The sequence below is a fragment of the Chionomys nivalis genome, chromosome 9 (assembly GCF_950005125.1).
Source record: "Chionomys nivalis chromosome 9, mChiNiv1.1, whole genome shotgun sequence".
In the NCBI taxonomy this organism is placed as follows: Eukaryota; Metazoa; Chordata; class Mammalia; order Rodentia; family Cricetidae; genus Chionomys; species Chionomys nivalis.
This window is the reverse complement of record NC_080094.1, coordinates 57,318,506-57,337,916: the sequence shown is the minus strand read 5'-3', so window position 1 is coordinate 57,337,916 and position 19,411 is coordinate 57,318,506. Positions and strand designations below refer to the sequence as shown.

The 19,411-nt window shown below is 45.9% G+C and overlaps 1 long non-coding RNA gene across 1 annotated transcript; it reads left to right on the top strand.

The window, feature by feature from the left end:
• Positions 1–14,938: 14,938 nt before the first annotated feature.
• Positions 14,939–16,255, top strand: LOC130880951 (uncharacterized). Its single transcript, XR_009057692.1, has 3 exons — positions 14,939–15,201; positions 15,501–15,534; positions 16,097–16,255. It is a non-coding gene; the product is annotated as an uncharacterized LOC130880951 (long non-coding RNA).
• Positions 16,256–19,411: the final 3,156 nt, after the last annotated feature.

Here is a 19,411-nt window from a genome sequence, read left to right as displayed (position 1 = left end):
GTGCTCTGATGAAGAAACCGGGGGAGTGATGTATGGGAGTCTTCCATGCTAGTTTCTCAATCTTCTGAAAATTAAGCCTAAAAGAAAAAGAGGTCACTAAACAATTACATAGCACAAGGGAAATAGACTATGCCTCTTTAGACTTTGATGAAAGGGTCTAAAGAGATGTCAATAAAAGATGATAGAACTACCATATGACCCAGTTTTCCCACTTCCGGGTATGTATCCAAAGTCCTCCAATGGAATCCTGGGGCATTTGTGTCTATTGCTGTACTTTTTGTAACAGGCAGGGAATAGGGAGAACCAGGCTAAATGTCCATCAGCCAATGAATGATAAACACGTGGTATGTATGTACAATGACATTTTATTCAGTCATAAAGAAAAAATAAAATAAAGATATTTTCAAGAAAATGCTTGGAATGGGGAAATTATAATTTTAAACGATGTATTCTGACTTTAGAAAACACTACATTTTCTCTTATATGTAGGCCTTAGATATTAATGTGTGTGTGTGTGTGTGTGTGTGTGAGAGAGAGAGAGAGCCTAGCAAGCACAAACTCCTGAGTTCAATACCCAGTATCATATACCATACACACACACACACACACACACGCACACACACACACACAGTGTGTACCAAGTATGTCAGGCTACAAGCACAGAACTGGGCGTGTGGGATTTTCATTTAATTATCTCAGAGACTTGAATTTTTATCTTCTTGTCAACTGTGCTTCCATTTTCAGCTGACAATTTATAAGCTTTGTTCTCGTTCTAAAGAGCATTACTATTTGGTTAAGGATACTTGTTATATTTTGCAAATTTCAATTGTAAATCTGCTCCTTTGCTGAGGATTGGAGTAGACTTTGAAGCTGTCATAGATGGGAGAGAACTCAGCTAGTTTGGTAGAACGTCTTTGAAGTAGACTAGAAAATCAGGAAAATTTTTCAGATTCCTGCCTTTTCCTGGCCAGAACATGTGTCTGCTGGAACAAGCAGGTACTTTGGTCTGCTCTTGTGTGCTTGCTATCCTGGACATGATGGGGTGGGCTAGCCTCACCAGCCCTGGTGCTCAGAGGGGCTTCCTTTATTCCAGTCTCCTAGGGGAGAACCTGGCAGGCTCTCACACAAGTCTCTGATCTGTAGACTGTGTCCTGGGAGATGAAATGATTGTCTGGACAGCTGCCTGTAGTTGGGTCCTTAAAATCTATTTAGTCATTTTATGTTTGAACCAGAAAATATAAACTACTCTTAATGTAAAAGATTTTTCAATTTATTTACTGTGTATATACTCTCTCTCTGTGTGTGTGTGTGTGTGTGTGGTGTGTAGGTCAGAGGACATCTTGCAGGAGTTCATAGTCTCCTGCTATTTGGCTTTTGGGGATCAAGACCAGATTATCATGTTTGGTGGCAAAGATCTGTACACACTGAACTATCTCATGGGTTCTTTGTCATTAATTTTTAAGGTCATTATCAATAGGCCATGTCTTGCTATTGCCATTTTGATACTAATCAATCTTTTACCTTCATTGTAAATCCTTTCTCTCCCCAATTCTTACATTCTTCATTTGTGAATAAGTGACCCCCCTGACACAGTGTCTTTTGATTCTTCATTATTTTGGTCTATTCTAGAGTTGCTTTATGACTACCATGAGACTTACACAGATCATGATTTGACTATAATGAGCTAGTGATTGTAAAGATTAGGAAAAAAAAAACAAAAAGAAAGGTCAAAACTTGTATCCTTTTGCTCTCCACATTTTGAATTTGAATTATTTTTCTTGAGATAAGATCTCACCAAGTTGCCTAAGCTTGCCCAGAATTTATAGTTCTTCCTCTTTAGCCTCGCAAGGGACTGGGAGCACAGGCATACACTAGTACACACAGGCATGCACTACCACACACAGGCTTGCACTACCACACACAGGCTTGCACTACCACACACACAGGCATATGCTACCACACACAGACTTGTTCTACCACACACAGGCTTGCACTACCACACACAGGCATATGCTATCACACACAGGCTTGCACTACCACACACAGGCTTGCACTACCACACACAGGCTTGCACTACCACACACAGACTTGTTCTACCACACACAGGCTTTCACTACAACACACAGGCATATGCTACCACACACAGGCTTGCACTACCACACACAGGCATGCACTACCACACACAGGCTTGCACTACCATACACAGGCATGCACTACCACACACAGGCATGCACTACCACACACCGGCTTGCAGTACCACACACAGACATGCACTACCACACACAGGCATGCACTACCACACACAGGCATGCACTACCACACACAGACTTGTTCTACCACACACAGGCTTGCACTACCACACACAGGCTTGCACTACCACACACAGGCATGCACTACCACACACAGACTTGTTCTACCACACACAAGAATGCCACACACAGGCTTGTTCTACCACACACAAGAATGCCACACACAGGCTTGCACTACCACACACAGACTTGTTCTACCACACACAGGCTTGCACTACCACACACAGGCATACGCTACCACACCTCGTCACACTTGTGTCTTGAACACTGTCCCCATACTTCCCTTCCACACACGCTCCCCTTTGCTCCTGTTCACCTTTCCATTCTGACCTAATGTGTTTCCTAATCGCCCATCCTCAAGCTTTTCTTTCCTGTTTAATGTCCTAATTTTCCTCCCTGCTTGATTTATTATGCATTTGATGCTATGATGCTATTTTGGTTTCATTTCTTGGTATTTTTTTAAATTTTTTGCTTAAGGATTTCTGATTTGATTTTCAAAAAATTTAATCTCTTCTCTCTGTTAAACTTTTACAGAATTAGATTGTTTCTCTGGGCTTTTCTTTCTCTTTTTATTTTTTTAAAGACAATATTCCATAGCTCTAGCTTGCTTGAACTCGCTCTGTAGACCAAGCTGGCCTTGACCTCCCAGAGGTCAGTCCATTTCTGCCTCCCCAGTGCTGACACTATAGGCGTGGTACCCCCTCTTCCACTTCCCACGCACCAGTTTTGGTTTCATCAAACACCTTAAGTAATTGTCCACTCGAGAGTTTGCAAATATCCCTTACTATCCTGTCGGTTTCTGGAGGCTTTCTTTTGCTGGACAGGGTAGGTCATACTTCCTAAATGCTCTTGGTGTTTGTTGATATGCAATGTCATCTCAAAATCGATGGATTTAGCTTTGCACTAGTCTTCATACTCTGGCCTTTCTTGCTCCCATCTATCCAAAAATTCTAAGCAAGATGCCTGTTTGTCCCCGAACAACTGCACATGTCTGTTACAGTACTAGGTACCATAGGTTTTCCACCAGCTCACTGTTGGTGTGTTGTTGTTATTTCAGCACTAGAGGGCGCCATAGTCCGAGTCGGGGGGCGGGGAGGGATTCTGGAGGCGTCATCTGCTACGCTGGTCCAGATAGGCCCAGTGTTAAGTTTTACCGGCCCAGCAGGGTTCTAGACATAGAGCTGAGTCCTTTGTGTCTTTCCTCTCGATGGCTGGAGTCTTACTCCTCACCGTATGCGTGTGCCCAGACTTGGGGCGGGCGGGTGTAGAGGCTGCCCAGGTGATGCGAAGTTTGAGTATAAACAAGCTTGCTGTAGATGAGCTGCAGAGAGCTAGGCTCGGAGCAGAGGCCTTTAACTTCCTAACTGGTACTGTCTGTTCAAACTTGGAGGAGGAAGGGAGGGGGGTTTAATCTAAAGGCTGGGCTCCATTCTCTTTCAGTATAACAGGCAGGCGGGCAGCATCTCTTTCCCCTGCTGCACTTCTAGCTGTTGAGGGTGGGTGAGGTTTCCTTCCTGCCCTCTTCAAGATGTCTTTTCTGATTTTCATACTGAAACCGGGTGCTGCAGATGCTTGTGCGGCTTCCTTAGTTACTGTGAAAATGGCGCGGGGCGTGCATGGCTGTTTGAACTGGTGTCTGTGTGGGGAGGAGATCCCTTGAGCGAATACTCAGCTGGCTGCCATCTTGCCCCATCCTCCATTTCTGGATTCTTTTTCTTTTATTAATGTTTTCCTTGAGAATTTCAAACACGCACACACACACACACACACACACACACGTCGTTCCCCTTACTGTCACCCTCCTCTCATCTCCTAGCAAGGTGTCTGATGCATGGTGACTTTCGATGCCATCTGTTGGTAGTACACACATATTACAGGGACTCTTATTTCTAAACTGTATGGTGACAAGGGCCAAGAAGATTTTTAATACACCTTGGGGAGTGGGAATGAGTGTATGGAGAAGTGGAACACAATATTAGAAATGGGAAATGTGTTTTAAAGTCTCAGCAGACAAGCCCTCGGGAGTGAGATACATAGCAGCTGCCCAATTGGCTATGGCCTTACAGGTCCAGGGGCCTCTGGTAGCTGCCCTACAGGATCTGAGTCAGTCCCAGTTAACTCCCTCTCCAGTTTGGCTAATGAAAGAGCCAATGGAGTACCTTGGGACCTCAGAGATGCTAGGACAAAAGTGAATTAAAATGACATACCCAGAGATTCTAAATCATTTGCAAAATAAACCGGTCCTACTTCTGGGGAGCCTGAGTTCTGGCAGATATGGCGAGTGGCCATTTTCTTCTAACACGGCATTTCTTGAAGATCTGGGTTCAAGTGGCTTTTGTCAAAGCTGAACACGTTCAAGACAGAGAACCATGTTGGCTAACACGCTATCTGAGGTTTCTGAGTAGTCCAGGCCTGGCTCTGAGGATGACTGTGTCAGATGGAAGCTTAGGACCCTTGGGGCAGATGAGGGACTGTAAAGAGCACTGCTTAATGGAAGGTAGTAGGGGAGCCCGGAAAACTTGAGAAGGGTAATGGAGAGAGTGCATTAGCGCGCTTCTGCGCAGCAGCCTTTACCAGCAGATTCTGGTAAGTGGGCCCTTGCTGAGCAGAATCCATTATCTCCCTGGGATACACCATTATGGCTTAGTGGGGTGGAAACCACGGTGCTATGTTCTTGGCACTGGGGAGCAGCAACCTAAGGGAAGCAGCATTTCCCAGAAAACTTAGTTACGTGGTAGAAGTGAGCTCCGATACACGGACGTCTGCCTGCGGAACTGGCTTTGTTGATGAGGAATGGGGACGGAATGGCGTGGCTTTGCTTGGTGGCCGAAAAATATATGCAAATGTGTGCACATTGGAAACACATTTCTAAAGGTAATAGAAAACGGAGAGATGAGAGGCTTTTGGGAATTGGGGAGGACAATCTTTCTTTATTTGCTTGTTCATTTGTGAGACAAGGTCTCAAGGAAACGAGGCTGACCTCACAGAATCTAACTCACTGTGTAGTGGAGGATGAACTTGAGTTCCGGATCCTTCTGCCTCTACTTCCTGAGAACTGAGATCACAAGCATGCACTATTGGGCCTGACTTGAATCTTTAATTATTTATAATTTTGATTTGTCACCTGTTACAATGGCATCAGAAACTGGCTAAGTACTTCTACACAAACCTAACCTTTGGTTTTTCTGGGTACCACATAAATGAAGTATTGCCATCCTCCCCATTGACAGGAGAAATGGACCCGGGAATGTTCTAGATTGTACTCAAGTTCACAAGATTAGGAAGGCTGGGAATAGGCCTCCTCTGCGGAGTTCTGGCTGTTACAGCTGGTTTGCACGAACCTTACATCACTCTGGCTTGCAGTGATCTGTGTTGCTGTCCCACACGCCTTGGCTGTACGTCTCCTCTGCCCCATTTCTTTCTTGCCTCCCTGGTCATCTGTTTGAGCTGCGGTGGCCATCATCAGAATGCTTTCATTGTACTGCGCTGGAGGAAGAACCCCCCTCCTCAGGAGGGCTGTATTAAATGACCAGCTTTTATACAGCGTGACCTCTTCCCTTGATGCTCACTCCTCCCACCAACCTTCCTCTCTCCACCTTCCTTTTTGGGCCCCATCCTACACACATCAAAACCCTGAGCTCAGAGGAGCCCAGAGAGGACGCTAAGGGGCCCTCAAGCCTCTCTTTCCTGTGAGAAAGTTCTTAGAATTCTTCAAAGGGTTTCCCCACTGACACAAGCACCATCGAGGTGCGCAAGCACAGAACTGGAGTGTGCCTCCTTCAGTGGAGGGCTTTAGATGTGTTTAAACTGCTGTTCTGTCGCCCAGGAGAACTATTTTTACTCTAACACCAACAAGGAGAGCACAATGGGCAAGTCAGAGGACCACAGTGGGGAAAGCCCACTGCACTCTAAGGCTTTTAAAAAAACTCTTGCAGTATAAATAAATATTTGCATACAGAATCATGGAAGAGGGCAGGAATGTATCTGGCCAGGCAGCTCAGGAGGCCCCTAAATGTGCTGAGGTGGGAGAAAGTGAGGCTCAGAAGTCTTCCTGGATTTTAGCACAGGGGAGAAATGCCCTCTCTGGAGGCCAATACCAGACGAGAGTTCAGGGCCAGAACTTGGAAAACTAGGGTACACAAAATTGATCACATTGGGGTCAAAGATCTAAATAAGAATTGTTATGAAGGCCCTGTTCCTCCCCCTTCTCTCTTCCTAACTTCACACCCCTCCCTCTCCCCTTCTTCCTCTCTCTCTTCCTGGCTGCCATGGAGCATGCGGCTGTGCCCTCTGGCACCCCTCTGCCAGGATGTGCCTCACCACAGGTGCACAGCAGCCGAGCAAACAACCCACGGACTAAAACCTCTAAACCATGAGCTCAGACCAATCTTGTCTCTGTCTAGCTGTAAAAGTCTAGCACAGAAAACCCGTGCCAGAGATGTGGGATCATTACTGTGACAACCGACAATGTGGTCCAGAGGCCTTTGGGATGTTCGTGGGAAGATTCTCAGTGAGTTTGGGTTAGCAGGCTAGAGCGAGCACAAGGAAGCAGTTAGAAGTTCCTATTGTGGGCCCTGGTGGGAGTGTAGAAGGCCAGAACGCCAGCTGAATGAAGACAGTCAGGTGTGCCCATGAGATTTCAGGCAGGGATTGAACTCAGGTCCTCTCCAAGTGCTCTTGACCACTGAGCTATCTCTCTAGCCCTGTAGCCAGAGTTCTCATTGAAGCACACCCTGCTCTGATCTGTCAAGGCTCCTTTACTTGGAAGGCTTTAGCTCTCTTGGTTTGTTCTGAAGCTGGGCAGTTTATTTCCTCCTGATCTCCACGATGACACTTCCCTTTGTTATTACAAACCATCCAATCCTTGGTTTCAGATGGAATAATTCAGTGATGTCATCCTCATGCCCCTCTGCCCAGAGCTAACAGGGAAAGTTCTGTGGAAAGCCACGCCGAGGAAGAACCAGTTGTTCTAGTCAGATCTTGTGTGAGCCCAACAAAGTCACTAAAGGGCTGGGCCTAGTAATACTGGGCAAATATCTGGACATTTGCAAAACAAGTATGTTGAGACTCGCTCCACGGCAGATCGGGAAAACCACAGTGAGCAATACCAGCTGAAGGTTGGGCATCCACCTAGGCACCATGAGCTTCCAGACTTTTCCCACTCATGATCTGTTTTTGCTAGAGATAGTTTTTACATGACCCTGAGTATCTAGCAATATAAAAGGGCTGTGCAAATCAAACTTTCACTGGTGACACACAGCGTAAAGAAAGGTCATTTTAAAATGACTCTTTTGTAAATGTATAATGTGCGTTTATTGAGGATGCAAGCATATTTGCATACCAATGAGGCATGCTTGCTTGTTTTTTTTTTTTTTTTTTTTTTTTTTTTTTTTTTTTTTTGGTTTTTCGAGACAGGGTTTCCCTGTGGTTTTGGAGCCTGTCCTGGAACTAGCTCTTGTAGACCAGGCTGGTCTCGAACTCACAGAGATCCGCCTGCCTCTGCCTCCCAAGTGCTGGGATTAAAGGCGTGCGCCACCCACCGCCCGGCTGCTTGCTTGTTTTGCATACATAATTAAATATTGGCTGACTGATGCTGCAGGACATGGAATCTTCAACTTTTTTCAGAATTCACTAACAATTTGATTTTTAATTGTTAATGCTGAGAATACCACTTTGTATAAATACATGGTCCTAAAGAGCAGAAGTATGTTTAGGGACAATTCATAAAGTTCTGAATAGACTATCCCAATGCCAAGACAAACTTTGATGGAGGAGGGCCACTAGTTAGTTCTTGACTGCTCAGTCCTGAAATAATCACACAGAAACTGTATTAATAAATCATGGCTTGGCCCATTAGCTCTAGCTTCTTATTGGCTAACTCTTACATACTGATTTAACCCATTTCTATTAATCAATGTATTGCCATGTGACTGTGGCTTACCGGCTAAAGTTCACCTGGCTCTGGTGGGGCTTCAAGGCTTCTCCTTGACTCCGCCCTTCTTTCTCCCAGCATTCACTTTAGTTTCCCCACCTAGTTCTTACTGCCCTGCTCTGCTATGGACTCAAAGCAGTCCTATGTTAACCAATGGTATTCACAGCATACAGAGGGGAATCCCACATCAAAACTCCATTTAACAATGTTCTATGAAATCCAGATCAACCATTCAAGTAGTAATTTTAAAAATCAAAGATTTAAACATGGTACAGTCCAAAGATGCATTAACTCAATAGAGACAATCTGAGGAATGATAGCAGGGAAATATTGAGTCTTTGCTTTCTGTCATCAAAACATCATGTTTCTACAGGAGCAGAGAGCTCTTAGTATGAACAGTAAAAGCAGGAAAGGTGGTAATAGAGACTAGTCTGGAATCTGACTATGGTGTTTCAGCAAATTTTCAGTGACATTTATTGGTGTTGCTTGCTCTGATGGCATGCACAAAGCAAAGCCTGCTTGCTGTGTGTTCAGAATGAAGCCTGTAGCAAAACCACACAGTGTAATGTGTCAAACCCATCACATGCCTGATATTGAGTTATTTTGCATTTGTTGCACATTCTGAAGCCTTCCACTGTTGTTGAATGTTTTCTAAGTCATCTATGGTCACCCAGCTTCATATGGGGTCACAACCCACACTTTAAGATGCTGGGGCCTGGACCCAGGAGCAGGAGGACTCCTTGAGTTTTAATTCCTTTGTGGCTTCCTGACCTTAGGGGAGGGATTTGAAGGAGAAATAGGAGTTTGAATGGAAGTAAAATGGAACCCTTTCCACATCCCATTCCCATTTTCTGCCTCAGCTATGGTGTTTTGCCAACCTTCCAGATATAGAAAATCACTTAGGAAGAGGAGCTCTGAGTCGTGGCTGTTTCCATCAGATCCACCAAGTAAGAATGAAGACGCAGCCCCTTGTATTAACACAAGCCTTCCAGGGACCTGTAGAGGGTCTGGATCATGTACTGGCAAAAAGAAGAGAGCTCTGTAGCTTAAAACATGTACATGTGTGCATTTAGGGAATGAACGTGGCTTCCGTCGGAAAGTGTGTTCCTCAACCAAAGCCATGTTGGTTCTTCCGTCTCTTTTGAGACTCATTATTTCCTTTCCAGAAGTCCCCCCTGTTCTCACAGCCCTGGGGTTGAACCTGGGGCCTTGAGCATCCTTAGCAAGTGCACTACCCCTGAGTACACACCCAGCTCGAGCCTACGTTTAAATTTCCCTCTTCCGGAGCTGTTAGTACTTCTCTAGGGCAGTGGCTCTCAACTTTCCTAACGCTGCGTCCTTTAATACAGTTCCTCACGTGACAGGGGCCCCAACCATAAAATTATTTTTGTTGCTTGCTACTTCGTAATTGTAATTTTGCTATTGTTATGAATCGTAATGTAAATAATCTGTGTTTTCCAGTGGTCTTAAGCAACCCCTATGAAAGGTTTGTTTGACCCCAAAGGGGTCCTAGTCCAGAGGTTGAGAACCGTTGTTCTAGGGGCACCCATGTGAAGGCAAACCTTGAAAGAAAGAAAATTAAAAGGGCAGGTGGTAGAAAGCAGGGCCAGGGCATTAGGCTGTGAGAGAGGAAGGGAGATAGAGGAAGATGGTCTTCCTTCTGGCAGGAGCTACTGTTGGAGAAGCCATGGAAGGCATGAGGCGGCAGTTGTTGATGGCAAGAACATTCTCATCTGCACGTTTCCTGCATTCACAGCCAGGACCAGTTGGAGGACCTTGAAGGGAGAAAGTCTGGGGCTTTCTTCAAAATCGGGGCGGTGTGTGCTCTAAATGGTAAAAGTCCTTGATGGAAACGGTCTCGGCGTGAGCTAGCATGTTCTTCAAGGCCGCAGGGCAAACATCAGAACAACCCCGCTATGGTGTAGAGCCTTCTAAAAATGAAGGTTGGGTGCTGGGGAGCCCTACTCCTGACTTGACAGCCTAGGGCGTGGTGGGAAGTTGGGGGTGTAATCAGGCTTGGGGAGCGATGGCACGGACCTGGAGGGAAGGGCCGTTGTCACCAGTGGAAGAGAAGGTTAATTCTCCAGGAAGTACAGGGCTTCCAAAGAAGGGCACCACCAGGGTGTATATGACCAGTTGAAAGAATGGGGCAGAAAATCCAAATTTGGCAGCCCTGCGGAATGGTCTCCGTAGATAAGTTTTGCACTTTGGCGCTTCGAAGACCCAGTACTGGGAAAGCTGCTACCGTCGCTTTCCACCACGCAGTAGTCAGCAATGTGTAAAGTGTATTTTACTTACGTGAAACAGGAATAGGAAAAAGTGCCCTTGAAAAAAAGTATTAAGTGTCAGCTAGATGTATTCTTATGTAAGGACTAGCAGACAGCCCTTGAGGACCCTACCGCACTTGCCTCCCACAGTCACCGCCAGTAGGATAACGATCGTTCTTAGCGTTGGCTTTTATATTATCTTATCTTGTGTTTGTTGCTATTCTTTTCTCTTGAGGAAGCTTTGCACGGCACATTAACGTAAAGCAGCTGTTTTATGAGAAAGAAAAGAGAGTCTGGATTCCACTTTTTGCAGAGGCCTTAACTACCTACTCAGATGTTGTTAGCAGTACCCTTGAGCGCCACCTTCAGGTAGATACTGGATACTGCTCTAGCGTCTTAGGACCTCAGGATTGGATGCTAGCTAAAACCCTGCAGCCAACTTCCTTAAACTATCCGCTGTGAACTTACTGCACAAGGGCAGGGAAACAGAAATATTTCTGGAGGCTTATTTTCACAGGAGATTTTATTGCTCTGTGATGATCAAATAATAATTACTTTCCTCGTGTTTAATTTGCAGACCTCAAGTGGAAAATTACTGTCCAGAAGACTAAATTCAGTTGAAATAGTGGTTTGAGTCATTAGTCACTGAGGTTACTGTAAAGATAAGCAAAATTACTACGTGACTTTTTATCTAAATCTAAGACAATACAGAATTTGGATTTAAGCTATTGTTTTTAATATCACCCGAACTTCTAACCTAGCTTTTCTCCCCAATTATTTTCTTTCTTTTTAAACTTGGCACTTCTCTATTTAGAGGATGAACTGCATTTTCAGGAAAGGATTTTGAGAACATAAAAAAAAAATCTATTACAGGCTTAACAAACTTCTCCCCTTGCCTATGGGACGCTCAAGGGCTGCACACATGCTGGCAAGCAGGCGGCACTGGGTTACGCAAAGTGCTCGGCTCCATTTAATAGCTAAAATGGGGCTGGATTCTTGATGATAGGATCCAGCCGCCTTCCCGTGTGTGACCTCCTCACTCCCAGCTCTTGTCCACTCTCCAGATTTGTCTTGGCAGGACTTCTAGCTGCACCAATGCTTATGGTCAGGTTACTGTGGATGCTTCAAGGTGCTAATTAAAGCCCACGTGAAGCTGGTCACAGCTGCCTTCTGTCACTCTTGTTCCCGAAGAGGGTGGGTCCAGGATTGGGGACAGCAGTTGCACAATAACATTGGAAGTACCAAGGTTGTGTATGTGTGTGTGTGTGTGCGTGTGTGTGTGTGTCTAGTCCAGAGGATAAAGTAGAACATCTTCCACGGGTACTATCTTGTTTCTTTGAGATACAGTCTCTCAATGACCCACAGTTTCCCAATTAAGTTAGGCTGACTGGCCAGTGAGCCCAGGGATCCATGTGCTACCACAACAATCTTTTTAAAGCTCAGTTTCACAAGAGGTAGTACCAGGAAAGGAACCAAGAGCTACAGAGAAACCCTGTCTCGAAAAATCAATCAATCAATCAATCAATAAAGCTCAGTTTCAGGGACTGAACTAGGGTTCTCACACTCACAAGGCAAGCACTTTACCAATTGAGCCATCTCTCCAACCCCCTATGGTTTTTACTCTCTGCCCACCTTAATGTCTTGAGCTTTGCTCCCAAGATGAGGGTCCATGTTTCTGGGCATCCCCATCAGAACAAAGCACAGCCTGATGCATCAACACCATTTGTCCACTTTTGAAAGAAATGTGTTCTCCCTTTCCAGATGAGTTGATATGATTGTGTGTAGTGGAGACTGGCAAGTCCCCGTGGCAGCCACGCACATTAGACTCTCCACATAACTTTGTAAAGCCACAGAGACCTGTAATGACCCAACGAGGCAGATGTAACTGAACTGGGATGGTCGGATGGGAGCCAGCATCAGGGGACCCACTGGCTTAGTGTCGCTGAGGTTCCACTACATGAGCCAGAGGAGGGGCTGTCTTGCTGCTCCTGAATATGGCACCATTCTATACCTTTAAACTCAGGCCCTTAAGAAGAAGCCTGAGTGGAGATGGGGACGTGACAGTCAGATGAGCACATTATATATTACTGATAAAATACACTTTCAAAATTTATCACAGGGGCTGGAGAGATGGCTCAGTTATTGAGCGTGCTTCTTCGTTTTACAGAGAACTTGAGTTCAGTTTAAAGCACCCACTTTGGGTGATTCACTGTCCCCTATGCCTCTAGCTCTAAGGGATCTGAATGCCCTCTTCTAGCCTTGGCAGACCCCTCCCTCCCTCCATTCCTCTCTCTCTCTCTCTCTCTCTCTCTCTCTCTCTCTCTCTCTCTCCTTCCCTCCCCCCCCTCCATTCTTCCTTCCCCTGTCCCTCCCTCCCTCCCTCCCTCCCTCCCTCCCTCCTTCCCTCTGTTCCTCCCTCTGTCCCCTCCACTTTCCACACACACACCTTACTTCCTCCTAGCTGTGAACGATTAGTGACTTATTTCTGAAGAAGAGCATACAGAAAGATTTAAACGTCACTCCTTAAATGCCACCCTTGCCAACAAGTTTTAAATCGATGGCGTGGAACAAGAACCCTTTAACCTCAGGTCAGCCTTTCTGGTAGCTACATCAGCTTCTGGAATCAGTGTGTGGTTTTGTGATGTGAGCTGCGTCTGGTCCCCAGGAGTCTGCGCCTGGCTCCTTGATATGTGTTCTAGACCAGAGGAAGGCCTGTGCCCTTCCATTTCCCTCACACTTACATTCGGTCTCAAGCAAGGGGTCTGGGCTTCTTTCCTTCCTGTTGACCATGTGTTAGCTGGCTCATGTCAGACTAGACTGATGGCTTCTTCTCTAGCTTACCCTTCCTCTCTCATGTCATGGTCTTGAGAAACAGGGAACTTAGCAGGATGCATTGCTCTTGGGTGTGTGGCCAGGATGCCAGCCAATCTGGGAGGCTATAGCCTGCAAGGACCAGCAGGGCAGCAGCCAGGGCTGACTGTCAGGCAACTGCCCCCCACCCCCACTCTGCTGAGGGCTGCAGACTGCCATCTGAGAGCTAACGATCATGCTGACTCATTATTCTTGTGGCTGAGAGATCACCAGCGAGCAAGAGGCTCCCATGAACCCTTGAGCTTCAAAATATAGGCCAGAGAGCCTCCACCGGAAGGGGCTTCAGTTAGCAAGAAACTAACCCTTTTCTATCCTCTTTCTCTTTTATGCTATACAGTTATAAGTATAGCAAAAAAATACAGCCAAAAAGACCTGGGCATTTTGCTTTCAAATCCCCAGGGTGGGCAGTGAAATTGAGCCAGGAATCAGGGCAAGTGGCAGCTATGACATCTGCCTCTCAGGGACTCTCTGGGATGCAGGGATACTACCTGTTGCTGTCAGACTTCCTGTTATTGCTAACCCTGGACCCAGCGCAGCCTCTGCTGGTGTCCTGGTAAACAGCTCTGTGCATGCTTCCTAGAGAAATGATGTGGCCAAAGCCAGAGGCCTCCAGAAATTTCAGACCAGGATTAGCACTTGCATAAATCAAGGAGGAAGGTAGGGAAGGTTGCGAGAGGTTCTGCCACACCTTAAATTTTACGTTACAGTAACCTCTCGCAGTAACCAGAAGCTACAGTGCATGGAGCCTTGACCCATCCCATACTTCCTCCCGACCCAGTCCCACTGATAATGACGTTTTACATCAACAATCAGCATTTCACCTGTCATATTAAGGCAAAAAATAAAAGCTTGACTATATAATGAGGTGGCGGATAGAATAATATATTTATATCCTAACAGAAGCTGAGCTTGTTGCTTTACAAGGCAAAGGGGACTTTTCTAAGTGTGGGTTGGCATTATGGACCTGGAGCTGGGGAAGTTACCCTGGCTTATTTGGGTGGCTCAGTCCACTGCTTAGAAGCAGACAACCGTTGCTAGGTGGAGGCAGAGAAACGTGATCATGAAAAACGCTGAAAGAAGGAATGAGATGAGGTTTAGATGCCCCAATTCTGTTTCACCGATGTTGGCACCTACGTGTAAAGATCAGAGAGACTTCTAGGAGTTAAGGCTGACTTTAGCTGGCCATCAGCAAAGGAACAGGAGCCTCTGCTCCTTAACTCCACGCGACTACCAACAGTCAAAGAAACGGAGGCCTGGATTCTCTGCTGGGGCACTCAAGAGGGGCACATCCCTGCTGATACCTTTATTTTAGTCCTGTGGGACCTCAGAACTAAACGATGTGGTAAAGCTGGCTTTACAGCTGCAGAGGCTAGTCAATCTGCCCTTTACGTATGCACACAACAACAGGATAGATTGTATTTATACCTGAACAGGTCCTCCCTCCCTTGCCCTAGTGTCCTTGGTGGCTGCTAACAGCACAGGCATCAAGTGACTGACCGAGCGCTGCCACAAGGGGAGCTTCTCTCTTTCCGGCATCAAATGCTCCTTGGGAACCATGGTTTCATTTCTTCCCTGGTGTTTGCTTCTGGCATCCTCACTTTGCCAGACTCTTTCTTAGGAATCACACGGGCACCTCAGTATTTCCCCCGCTGTGTGGTCCACATCTCTCACCACTTGTCAATCACATTCTCTGTGCTGGGATCGTGATGGAGTCTGCTTTATTTTCTTCTCACAGCAGCTTTACGAATTAGCAATATCCTCAGTGTATCATCAAGAAACCCAAGGCTCAAAGGCAGCATGTGTTTCCTTCTAAGGACAAAAGGTAAAGAATTAGGATGAATCTAAGAGAAAACACCCTTCTCTCTGCTGTGTGTCCTCCTGGGGTGAGCATGTTGTCCAAAGGTCCAGAGAATGTGTCTGTGACATTAAATCCATAGACCCGATGGATTTGCAGGACACTGGCCCCTTCCACCCTACTGTACCCTGCCCCATGGCTGCTTTGTTTTCCTGTGAGCAGTCTAGGGCACCGTCACTTGAATGCTTAGCGAACTGCAGTATCAGGAGAGCATGCTACCCCCTCCTCTTCTCCAATACTGTGTATGTATTCTTTCTACCTTACAGACCCACAGAGAATGGAGCCTGAGGCTTGGCAGGGGTGAGTAGTGAGGGCGCCCTGGGAGATACTGTGTAGTCTGCACCATCCTTGACAGCTTGCTTCTGGGTCCCCCTTTTTCTAACCCAGGCTCTGGTAGCATGTGGAGGAGAAGGAAGCCACTCCATTCACGGGTTGTCATCTCTATTCATTAGGAATTCCAAACCCTTGATGTCATTTCTTTCTAGGGGTGTGTTCTAGGCTGTGAGGTCTTCATAATTTCCGCGGGGTTGGTAGAAGAAAAAGAGGGCAAGTAACAGGTTCTTTGTATGTAAAAATCTAAACACACCAAGAAGTTGCGGTGTTGTCAGAATGTGGAACAGGACAGTGTTTCCCAGGTTCTGGTCCCCTCAGGTCTATCTGAGACTCAGGTCTTACGTGTTGACATCTCTTGCTCTGCACCCTTGGAGACACATTAGCTCATAGCTTCAGGCTTTTTAAGTGTAAAAGGCACGCAAATTGCTTAATGCACAGACTTGTAAGGTTTACTTTTAAAAAACGGATCAAGCTTTGTGCACTAAATACAGAACAGAACTAGAAGCATCAACTGTTACTGCTTTCTCAGCACAGGGCAGCACCTGGGGCGTGGCCTGCAATCGTTTTGGAGCGGGCGGCCATTTCAACTGAGATTGAAGGGGAGAAACTGCATGCAACGCTGTGGAACACCTCTACGCTTCTCTCCTCACAGGGGGCCCCGACCTGGAAGTTTCTAGGGCTTCAGCTTTCCTACCCTATGCCCTGCACCTTCTGCCTTCATCCAGAGGGGCGGGGCTCCACTGTGGAGGGCGGAGAGATGGCTCCTCTGCCACTCAACACCTTCTGGCCTGTTTCTGCCTCTCACATCTCCTCTTAGCCGTAAGCTTTTCTGTAACTCTTCACCATTTTCCAAAGGATGCTTTCCCCACGCCTCCGATTTCTTTAATGCTGACATTTAGTTCTCATTTTTCCAAGCTAAGCTGTTCAGCCTGGTCCAGCGTGCTGAGTGACAGGGCCTGTCTTCTTCACACAGATCGTACTGAGAGGAAAACTGCCACCTAGTGGGCATGGAGAGGCATAGGCTTCCCCACGAGCTCCAGTTAGTTGGAAAAAACCAATCAGTGATGGTTTGTTTCTAAAACTGACAAACTATGCTGTAAGCTACCCCAGATAGTGCACAAGCTCTAAGTCCTTGTTGTAGAGAGTGTAGGAGTAAATGGGACGTTTTCAAGTCAAACGAATGAGGCAAAAGTCAGATGGACAAGCACCCCTTTGACACCAAATACCTTTGAATAAGCTTAAATTACAATGACACCCTATAAGCAGAAACAAACCTAAACCAAACAGCCCAGTTAAAAGTGGAGCCCATTCTCCTTCATGCAGCACAAATCTACTTGTAGCCAGGGCTGCCCTAGTTGCTGTCTTACAGGGTGTGGCATCTGAGCGGCTCACCATAATACAATGTGGGGGGCTGGACAGCAAGCAACACTGGGGGAGCACAGACAGGACTTGATAACCCTCCAGAGCAATGGCATTTGAAGTAAGTTCTTCAGGAAGATGAGCTGTCACCAGGCAGGCGGGATGGATGCCAGGAAGGAATTCTGCCTACCTGAAGAGTGCAAACAAAGACTCCAGGAATGGAAAAGGGAATTAGTTTGGGTGCCTCAAAGAATCATTCATGCTGAAGCCTGTGCCAAAACATTGACTTACAAGGATCATCCATGTGGTATAAGCATGTCTGCCTATCTTTCTCAAGTGTATGCGGCATATTCCTTTATCTTCCACATATTCCCAGATATCAGAGGTAGGGACACCAGTTTAGAACTTACGGAGACACTGAGGCACGCCGTGAAGCCGTCAGTCAGTTCTCCTTCAGAGTAGATTCAGAGCAAGTGTGGTAAAAATGATTCCCGGAGATGTTTTCTCTCCTGGAAATTGACAAGGTGCTTTTCAAATTAAGTTAGGAATATGAAGAACCAGGGACTGTCAAGACAATCTTAAGAAAGAGCACCACCACCAACACACCCTGAGAGATGCACACACGAGATAGGCAACCCTTCAATAAGGTGACAGGAATGGCTAGGAACCTGCCAGCATCCCCTGACCCTCCGACCCAACAATCCCACTCCTAGGCGCAGGTTCCAAGGAAACATGCACAGCAACAGAGACTTCAACTAGACTGTTCATGTCAGCACTGTCTGGACTATACACGCCTGTCGATTTTGTGACATCTTCCTACATGGGATTCTACATGGTACTGGGGTTCACCATGCAGAATTACAAACAGCACAGTGGGTGTGTTCCCCAGTACGAGAGTCCCATCTCAAAGGAATATATGCCACACATTTCCATGCACACAACTGCAAGAGGAGCTAAAAATAATTGTGAGCTCAAAGCTCAAATAGCTCAGATTCGGTCTATTCTAAAACCCACCCTCTTCGCCAAGTGACTACAGCGATTTTGAATGAAGACGCACAGTCCCTTCTCCAGGAGGACCACAACTATAAGGAGGCCGACACATAACATTTATGGGGTTCCAAAAAACATAAGGAAGCAATAAAAATGATAATGTAATGGTTATTAAAATCAATTAATGCAACAAATAAAACAATTTTTATAAAGACAGAAGCCAAGTCTAGCACAAATCTCTTGTTACCTCATTTTTAATTTTCACCCTGATGATGTCGTGAGTAAACAAGAGGTTCAGATATTTGTTCTCCTATCCTCTGCCATCATCATCCCTGTGTCCTGGCCAGCCTCCTAGAGCACAAATGTGCCCCACCTCCAGCCATAGGCAGGGCCCCAGCCAGGATATGCAGCGCTGACTTCATAGCCACCTGTAAAGCACTGAAGTTTTGTATTTGTTTGTTACACAGCAATAGCCAGCTGATACACTGAACTGTGCAGCAGGAAGGCAGCACAGAGGAAATTCTCAGAGGACGGAAGTTGAAAAGAGAGACGCATGTCCTTCCAAGGTGCTGGGGAGATTTTATGTTTAAATCTCAGTGCTAATTACAAAGTAGTGTTGACACCGTGAAAATTCATCACCTCTGGAAAACTTTGCAGATCTGACACATACATTATGTTTGAATTAACAATTAGAAGAATTGGGAAATGTCCCCTACCAACTCTTTAAGGACAACTGAGGTAGGATATAACCCAAAAGTTCTGAAGCTTATAACATCTCAAGCTTATAAGCTACAAATCCTAGGTACTGAAATGAAAGCCTAGGCTAAATGGTGTTTGAATAAAGTCAGACAGCTGTGAAAATGTTTATTTTCAGTTCTTCAGTTATCTGTGAGACAATGCAGGATTTTTCAGGGGGAGCATCGCTGCTTGCAAACTCTGTTAGGAGATATGGCCACAACAGAAGTATATTTGCTAGTCGGACACAAGGGCACAAGTTAGTGTTCCCAGCCACTTGGGAGGCTGAGGTCATAGGGTCTCAACTTCAAGGCCTGACTGGGCTAGAAAATAAATCCAGTGTCAGCCTAGGTCATGAGTGAGTTCAAGGCCAAATGAGTAAGTTAGAGAGACTCTGAAGATAAAAAGTAGAGCAGCTGAGGTGCGGTTCAGTGCTAGACTACTTAAATATAGTATTCATAAAACCCTGGACTCAAGTATAAGTATTAAAAAAGACAGCAAATAAAATCAAATTTGAAGTATTTCATTTAGGTTGTTATTTTGATAAATTCACTCTGTCACCTGGCTTTACACTGGTGCCACTTCATTGGAAAGAAGTATGGTAACTAGGTGCAACAACATGGAGGTCACATACGGGTCCTGCTCAGTGCAAGGAGATGAGCCATAGGCGATCTAACTATCCATGCTCATTCCCAAGGCCAGGAAGTTCTGTGTCTAGTCAGCAGTGGGATGTGCTCTGTTTAGAAATGTCCCCTTTTTC